Source organism: Tupaia chinensis, unplaced genomic scaffold, assembly GCF_000334495.1.
Source record: "Tupaia chinensis unplaced genomic scaffold, TupChi_1.0 Scaffold144058_1, whole genome shotgun sequence".
In the NCBI taxonomy this organism is placed as follows: Eukaryota; Metazoa; Chordata; class Mammalia; order Scandentia; family Tupaiidae; genus Tupaia; species Tupaia belangeri.
Window position 1 is genome coordinate 1,694,627 of NW_006203910.1, and position 9,250 is coordinate 1,703,876.

The window sequence follows — 9,250 nt, forward strand, 5'->3', positions numbered from 1 at the left end:
GTGGTCAACTACGTGGGAGTCCAGCGACATAGCCATTACACTAACTGCTGGTTCCCTGGACTTTGTTTTTTTTTTAAATAATTATTTTATTTAACTTTATTTATTTATTTATTTTAATTTGGCCAGTGGGACAGAGTGAGAGAGAGAGAGACAGAGAGAGAAAGTGAGAAAGCAAGCTGCCAGGTCTATGACTTGAACCGTGGTCGGCCATATGGGAGTCCAGCACCCTTATCCACCATGCCACCTGCTGGCCCCTTTGCTGAACTTTTTCCTGTTGTCTTATACAGGGAACTTCAAAAAGTTTGTAAAAAATGGTATGAAAAACCAAGATTATGATGATAAATTAATTAATTTAAAAAAATCTTAAAATGGTAAAAAAGCATAAGTTTATTTTGGTGCAAAATGATTTTTAATTTTCCTGTTGTCTTATACAGGGAACTTCAAAAAGTTTGTAAAAAATGGTATGAAAAACCAAGATTATGATGATAAATTAATTAATTTAAAAAAATCTTAAAATGGTAAAAAAGCATAAGTTTATTTTGGTGCAAAATGATTTTTAACAAAAGCATAAGATTATTTTGGTGCAAAATGATTTTTAAATCCATGCAGTTTTCCATAATGTGCATGAACTTTTAGAAGCCCCCCTGCCATATATTTAAAAGGCACTGGAGATTCTCACAGATAGGTCATACTCAATGCAACAACCATGTTCCCCAAAAGGTTATGTCAATGGAATTCAGATGATTAGCTATATATATGTATATATATTAATTTTTGCCATGGGGCACATGTGCTTCCCAGAGAAAGAGAGAGAAGGAATGTGGCAAATCACCCCCCAAGGCAGTAGGCCATGTCCTAATCCCTCCTCCTCCAGTCTCCTCTCAGGATCCTGGGTGAACACGCACACATGACTGGAGTGAATTTTAAGGCTCTGAGTCTGGGACTAGAGCCATGGAGACAGCCATATGGGATCCAGAACCTTAGCCTCCATGTCACCTGCTGGCCCAGCTATAGTTTAAATATCTTTCAAGAGTTCAGTGTTCTCTGGCTGGATAGAGTTTAAGAAGGATCCTCTAAGAAGGCAAAGAACCACCCCTGCCCCCAGCCAGCCCCAGAGAGTTGCCCTTAATCCCTGCATCCTGCCAAATTCCTTCTGATCCTCCGGCCTCTCCCAGAGTCACACAGGTCCCCATTCTTCCCGTTTGTCTTTCGGAGCAGTTTCATTTCCTCTGCACATCCTCTATGACGTTTCCCAGGAGCCCCCATCCTTCCTCTTCCTGAGGTCTATAAATACTCTGGTCCCCCAGGGGAGGCATTTGAATTCCTTCTTTGGGCAGCGAGGCCCTATGAGCTAGGACGGCCACTCCCAAATAAGCAGGCTTATCGCCAGGGTCCAGTGGACCATTGAACCTGTCTTCCCCCTGCTTTGCAGACCGGCGTCCTCTGGCTCGAATCAATGGATGGTTTACTATCTCCAATCGGCACTTGCATACTGGGCCAGGGCAAGGACGATGGGGAGCAGGTTTTGAGTCTATGACCAGTTGGGTTATGGGCGTAGAGCTCTGAGATAATGAGGCCAAAGTCAGAGAGATCATGAGGTCCGCTTTGCCGCATCCCACATCCACCCCTGGATCCTAACTCTGCCCACAGAGTGAAATCTTCCGGGGTTCTCACCTGTTCGGCTTTCATGTATTTCTCATACACTTAAAGAGATGGTCAGATATTGCACTAATCTTAAAAACTTAACACTTTGGGAGAAAAAAGAAAGAGGGCCCACCAGGTGGCATAGGGGTTAAGGCACAAGATCCCATGTGGCCGACTCCACAGTTCAAGTCCCCGATCCAGTGGCTTGAAAAACATGCCAGAGATGTGTGTGTGGGCACCCAAAAATCCTAAGAGAATGGAGGAGAAGGGATTGCAGTGTGGCCATCCCCTCTGGGGTGTGAATTCTCACTTCCCTTTCTCTCTCTCTCTCTCTCTGGAGAACACCCGTTGGGCAAAAAACAAAAAAAAAAAAAAAAAAAAAAAAAAAAAAATTAGCCATTTTATAGCAAAAAAAAAAAAAAACCCATGTCTTAGTTTCCCAGGACTGCCATCACAAATCACCACAAACTTGCTGGCTTAAAATAACAGAAATGTATGCGTTCTCATTTCCAGAGGCAATCAAGAAAGTTCTAAGGTGAAAATTTTATAACCTGGTGAGGTGACGGATATGTTAATCAGCTTGATTGAGTCCTTCTACAATGCATACATGTTTGTATCCCACAAATATACACAATATTATTGTCAATTAAAGTGAATTTAAATAGAAAAAGAAAAAGAGAAAACTCTGGGGAGAATTCCTCCTTGCCTCTTTCAGCTTCCGGTGGCTCTGGGCATTCCTTGGTTTAGGGCTCCTCCATCTTCACAAGGCCTTCTCCTCTTCTGTCTGTGCGATCTCCTGCCTCACTCTTTTCTTTTCATTTTTTGGAGAGGTTTTTCCTATAGGGTGCGTGCGCTCACCAGAAAGACAGAGAGACAGAGAGACAGAAAGCGAGAAATCACTCCCCAGAGGGGATGGCCACGCCGCAATCCCTTCTCCTCCATTCTCCTCTCGGGATCTTGGGCACACACACACACGCACCCAGTGTGAGTTTAAGCCACCGGGTCTGGGACTTGAACTGCGGTTGACTACATGGGAGTCCAGTGACATCGCCATTACGCCATCTGCTGGTCCTCCTGCCTTACTCTTATAAAGACACTCATTGTTGGATTTAGGGCTCACCTGGATTCTCCAAGATAATCTCATCTCAAGGTCTTTAAGTTAATTATATCTTTAAAACTATTTTCAGATAAGGGTTAGGACATGGACATCTTTTGGGATGATACCCTTCAACCCACTACACCCCACCACTTCCATTCACATCTCTGGCATGCTGGAATAGAAAGAACATGGACTTTTGATGCAGACTGATTGCGCAGTGAGTGACAAGCTGAATTGCAGTGCCAGAGACCGTGCGACCCTTCGATGGCCTGAAAACAACACCAGAGGTGGGCATATGTGCCCAAGATTCTCACAAGCCAGAGAAAAGACTGAATTGTGATGAGACCCTGTTGAGGGTGCACCCCCTCTACCTCACATACACACACCTGCACACATGTGCATGCACTATTGCGAACAAAACTAACTTTAAAAAGAGGGAGACTAGCAGGTGGCGTGGTGGTTAAGGCACTGGACTCCCACACGGCTGACCACAGTTGGAGTCCTGGACCTGGTGGCTTGCTCTCTCACTTTCCCTCTCTGTCTGCCTGTCTCTCTCTCCGGGGAGCACACATGCCCTATAGCAAATTTAAAAGTAATTTTTAAAATGACATTAAATAAATATTTTTTGAACAAAAGGACATGAACTTTCAGTCAATTTAGCACCAAATAGCTTTCAAATCTATATTTTTCCATGTTTCTGCTGCCCAACCTTGTTCAAGCCCTATTATTCCTCACGCATCATTCTCCATAGCAACCACAATGGTCATGCCAGCCTTACTCTGCTTGAAAATTTCCTGTGGCTCCCCGTGGCTCTTAGGATCAAGACCAAACTCACGGTCATGGCCTGCCAGACTCTGCATAATTCAGCCCCCATCCCGCTGACCAGCTCCTTCGGTTTCTTGCCAGGTTTCTGTCTGCTGCCACATCCCTCCTGTTCTGAGACCTTCCCATACTCTTCTCTCCTCCTGGAGGACGTCTCTACTCTACCCCTGTCTTCTCCTGCCTGATGCTCAATATCTGTCAGCTCATCTCTAAGGTCAAATAACTCCTCCTCAAAAGATGCTTTCCCTGGTAACCAGCCGGTGGCACAGTGGTTAAGGCAGCCAGGTCCCACACGGCTGACTGCATGGTTCAAAACCCAGACCTCGTGGGACTAGCAGTTTGCGTAATGGCTATGACGCTGGACTCCCACGTAGTCGACCGTGGTTCAAGTCCCGGACCCGGTGGCTTAAACTCACGCCGGGCACGTGTGCGTGCGTGCCCAAGATCCCGAGAGGAGAATGGAGGAGAAGGGATTGTGGCTTGGTCATCCCCCCTGGGGGGTGATTTCTCGCTTTCTATCTCTCTGTCTCTCTCTGTCTGGTGAGTGCATGCGCCCTATAGCAAAAAAAAAAACTCTCAAAAACAAACAAACAAAAAAAAACCAGATCTCGTGTGCTGCCAGGGCAGATGTCCAAAATCCCAAGAAGAGAATGGAGGAGAAGGGATTGTGGCATGGTCATCCCCCCCGGAGTGCTTTCTTTCTTTTGCTCTCTTTCTCTCTCCCTAGTGAGCACATGTGCCCTGTAGGAAAAAAAAAAAGTTTCCCTGACCTCCAGACTGGCTGAGATTGCCCAGAAGAGCTTCTCTCACAGTTTGAGATTAATTCAAATTAATTGAATTAATGTCTGGCCCCTACCTGCAGCGAGGCTGAGCTCAAGGGCAGAAGCTGCCTTGTGTCCTAACTGTGCCATCAGCCTCTAGCCAGCATCTGACACATGGTAGGTGTTCAATCATTACCTGAATAAATCTATGAATGAATGAATAAGTCTGAACATCTGGATTCTGTCCCCTCAAATTCTCTTAGAAAAGCAGAAAACAGGGACCAGCAGATGGTATAATGGTTACGTCACTGGACTCCCACATAGTCGACTGTGGTTCAAATCCATGACGTGGTGGCTTAAAACTCATGCTAGACACATGTGCGTGTGTGTCCCTGATCCTGAGAAGAGAATGGAAGAGAAGGAATTGTGGCGTGGCCATCCCCCCTGGGGGGTGATTTCTCACTTTCTGTCTCTTTGTCTCTCCGGTGAGCACATGGCCTAAAGCAAAAATCAAAAAAAAAAGACAGAAAACAAGGGCCAGCAGATGGCGTAGTAGTTATGTCAGTGGACTCCCACATGGCTGAGCACAGTTGGAGTTCCAGATCCAGTGGCTTGAAACTCATGTTGGATGCATGTGTGCACATGCCCAAGATCCCAGGAGGAGAATGGAGAAGGCATTGCGGTGTGGCCAACCCTACTGGGGGATGATTTCTCTCTTTCTGCCTTTCTGTCTCTCTGGCAAGTGCACAAACCCTATAGCAAAAATCTTTCTCTCTAAAAAAGAAGGAAGAAGAAGAAGAAGAAGAAGAAGGAGAGGAAGAAGAAAACAATGCTCATTGGGACCAGCAGATGGTGTAATGGATACATCATTGGACTTGAACATAGTCCACTATGGTTTGAGTCCCAGACCCGGTGGCTTAAAACTCATGCTTGGTGTGTGTGGGTCCATGCCCAAGATCCCGAGAAGAGAATGGAGAAGGGATTGTGGCGTGGCCATCCCCCCTGGGGGGTGATTTCTCACTTTCTGTCTCTCTGGCAAGTATATGCACCCTATAGCAAAAATCTCTCTCTCTAAAATAAATAGATAAATAACAGAAAACAATGCTTATCTCACAGGGTTGAGTAAGAATCACTGAGAGAGTGGAGAGGATGGGACTTCGTAAACCATGAGGAGCCTTACCCACGTCAGGAATCACGGCACTGGCCAGTGCGACCAGACTTTGCAGAAAGTAGTCAGCGTGCTGGTCAGTGCTCAGGGGTAGCAAGAGGAATGGAAGTGGGGAAGGACACGCGAACTCTACATTCCTCTGGGTAAGAAGAGTTTCCGTGGCTCTGCCATGCGGGATAAAGTTACAAGAACACTCAATTACCCAGCTCCAGGCTTGAAGCTCGGAACTTATCACCCTCTGGAATCGAGAAGAAAATACCATTCTCTTCAGGTGTAAATAGTGCCCGGAGTCACCCGGGGCACTGAGGGTTTTGATTGCCTTCCTTTCAAGCATCTGACCCAGGTGCAGGCTGAGGATAAGGTGACAGCCTCCTGGGCTGGTCAGCCTCTGCTGGTGCTTCCCAGGAGGTGATCCATCAGCCACGGCACTGGCTTTAGGCGCTGCCCAGCTGACAAATGACTCCGAAGTGTGCCCGTTGGCTTTGCATTCTTCCGCTTCCTTGCCTTCTTGGCTTTCACTGTTAACAGGCAGGGACGATATCGCCTCCTTCCTCTTGCTCCTCCAGCACGTCCATCTCAAAGGCATCCCTAGAGGCTTGACATTCCAGGTCTTTAGTTTCTTACATTTGATTTCCCCAGACCCCATCAAGTCATAATCTCCTTTCCTGCAGGGAAGGGACACTTCCACCTCTTCCTCCACATCCTCTTAGCTCCTTGCATTTGGGTCAAGAGACCTAAAAAGGCTATTTCTCATTTCCATCTTGTCTTCCATTGTTTTCTCCCCTGGGATGTCTATACATTCATGGCCCCGAGATGCCTCACTCGTCTGGAATTCCATGGCGAGCCGATCCTCTGAATCATAGACTTCAAGAAATTGGAAAGAGCAGAGCTCATTAGGCTGGCATTTCCTCAGTTTCCTCCTCTGATCTGGATGTCTCCCCACTGCCTTGATGGGACGCTTCCCCACTCTGTCCTGCTGGCTTTGGAGGCTCTGTCTACATGGCCCCAGAGAGGTGACTAACAGAGGCCCAGGTCCCTACATAATCCAAGCAACCCCCCCCCCAGTTTCATCTGAACGATTTGGGCATTGTAGCACAAAGCACTCTTTCAGCAGAAGACTTGGGGAGCGTTCTCTCTCATAGGTATCACGGAGCTGGAGCTGGAAAGGGCCTGGGAGTTCATCTGCTCAAGGACCTCCTCCTATTTTTTGTTTATAGCGTTACAGAAGTAAAATGGACATACAATAACCTACGCAATTCGCACGCAGTGTACAAAAATCGTACACGATGTGCGAGTGTTGCCGTACACCTACGCCCATGAAACCATCACCGCCGTCAGTTTCCATCACTCCCTAAAGCTTCCTCCAGCCCCTTGGGAATCCCGCCCTCCAGTCTTTCCCCTCTCCCTCATCCACAGGCAGCCACCGATCTTCCCCCTGTTAATATGTAGTTGCTAGGATCGTAGATCAATGGACTACCACAGAATGTACTCCTTTTTTTTTTTCTTTGCTGGATTCTTTGAAGAAGTAAAATTATTGTAAGAGTCACTCATGTTGCTGTATACATTAACCTTATTTGATGTATCAGGTGGTCATTACTCTTTTATTTTATTTTATTTTATTTTATTTTATTTTTTGCTATTGGGTGTATGTGCTCACCAGAGAGATACAGAGCGAGAGATGGAGAAAGTAAGAAATCACCACCCAGGAGAATGGCCACCCATGCCACAGTCCCTTCTCCTCCATTATCCTCTTGGTATTGGGGGCATGCATACACATGTGCCCAGGGAGTCTGTCAAGCCACCAGGTCCAGGATTCAAACTGTGCAGTCAGCCATGTGGAATCTAGCTGCCCCAACCACCCGCTGACCCAGTCGCTGCTTTTTAATCGCTAAATAGTACTCCACTATATATTTTTTATCCACTCACCTGTTGATGAACATTTGTGTGTTGGGGGGGGGTTCTCTCTAGTTTGTAGCTATTACAAGTAAAACTGCTATGAACGTGCACCAATTTCAAGTGTGCCGTTCAATGGCTTCTGGTATGCGGATGCTTTTCAAGTTACAACGGAGTTATGTCCCATTGAATCTGCTCTAAGTTGAAAATACCATAAGTCAAAATGCATTTAGGCCCGGCCTCTGTGGCACAGCTGGTAGCATGCTGGACTAGGGAGCTGAAAGCCACGTGCTGACTGCAGTTTGAGTCACCAGCCTCCTAGGTTGCCTAAAACATGCCGGGTGCATGTGTGCATGCCCAGGATTCCTGCAAGCTAGAGAACTGGGGAAGGCATTTGCAGCATAAGTGGACCCTGTAGAGGATCTCTCTCTCTCTCTCTCTGTCGTGTGCACATGTGCTCTATTGTAAACTACAACAACAAAATAAATGTGATACACTTAACCAACCGATTATCATAACTCAACCTAGCCTACTTCCCCCACACCACCACCACGTAGTCAATCTCTCAAAAGTTCCAGGTCATGTCTATACCATGTTTCTGAGCCTCCACCAGAATCTGGGCTTTTCCTAGCCTTCTCACCCTTACCCACTACCCAGTTCCAAAGCCATTTTCTCATGTTCAGATACCTGTAACAGCACCACCCCACCTGAGTATGCAATGCCACTCTCTGCCTTAGTCTGTGTTTGGGTAAGGTAACAGAAATACTTGAGACTTGATCTATAAAGAAAATACAGGTTTGTCCACAAAATGCATGACTCTGGTGACTGGAAAGGCCAAAGGCATCACGAAATGGCAGAAGGCAAAACTCTGAGCAGAGCAGAGTATGGTCTGTATCCACGTGGCTCAGCTGGCCTCATAAAAACACAGAGGACTCAGTCTTAGAGGCCCTGCTCTAATGACATTATTACCCAAAGTCTCCACCCTTGGGGCCCCTAGCCTAGCCTAGCCTACCTTAAATGTACTCAGAACTCTTTATTTATTTATTTATTAGATATTTTTGCTATAGAGCACATGTGCTCACTGGAGAGATACAGAGAGACAGGAAGTGAGAAATCAACCCCAAAGGGGGATGGCCATGCCACAATCCCTTCTCCATTCCCTTTTTGTGATTTTAGACAGGCACCCACATGCTCATGGCGTGAGTTTCAAATCAGTCCAAGACTCAGACTATGGTTGGCCAGTGACTTAGCCACTATGCCACCTGCTGATCCCATGCTCAGAACCCTTATGTTAGCCAACAGTAGGGCAAAAGCAGCTAGCCCACAGCCTGTTTTATAATAAAATTATTATAGAGAATTTTGACTCAAAATTTAAAGTACAGTTTCTACTGAATACATATTGCTTTCATGCAATCATAAAGTTGAAAAATGGTAAGTCAAAGCATTGTAAGTCGGGGACTGACTGTACTTACAGAGTTGTGTGACCATCACCATAATTTAATATTAGAACATTCTATTACTCCCTTAAATAAACTCCATGCCCATTACCAGTAACTCCCCACTCCCCTCTCCCCCAACCCCATAAACCACTAATCTCTCTGTCTCTATAAGTTTGCCTCTTCTGAACATCTTGCATGAATGGTCAGAGCCCTGTCTGGCTCCTTCACTAGCATAATGTCTTCAAGGTTCATCCATGTTGCCAGATCAATCAGCAATTCATTTCTTTTTTGTTTTTCAAATAATGTAAGTAATTCAAGTTTCTTTTTTTAAAATATTTTATTTAACTTCTTTTTTTTTTAAATTTGACCAGAGAGGGACAGAGCAAGAGAGAAGAGAGAAGAGAGAAGAGAGAGAAGATGTGAG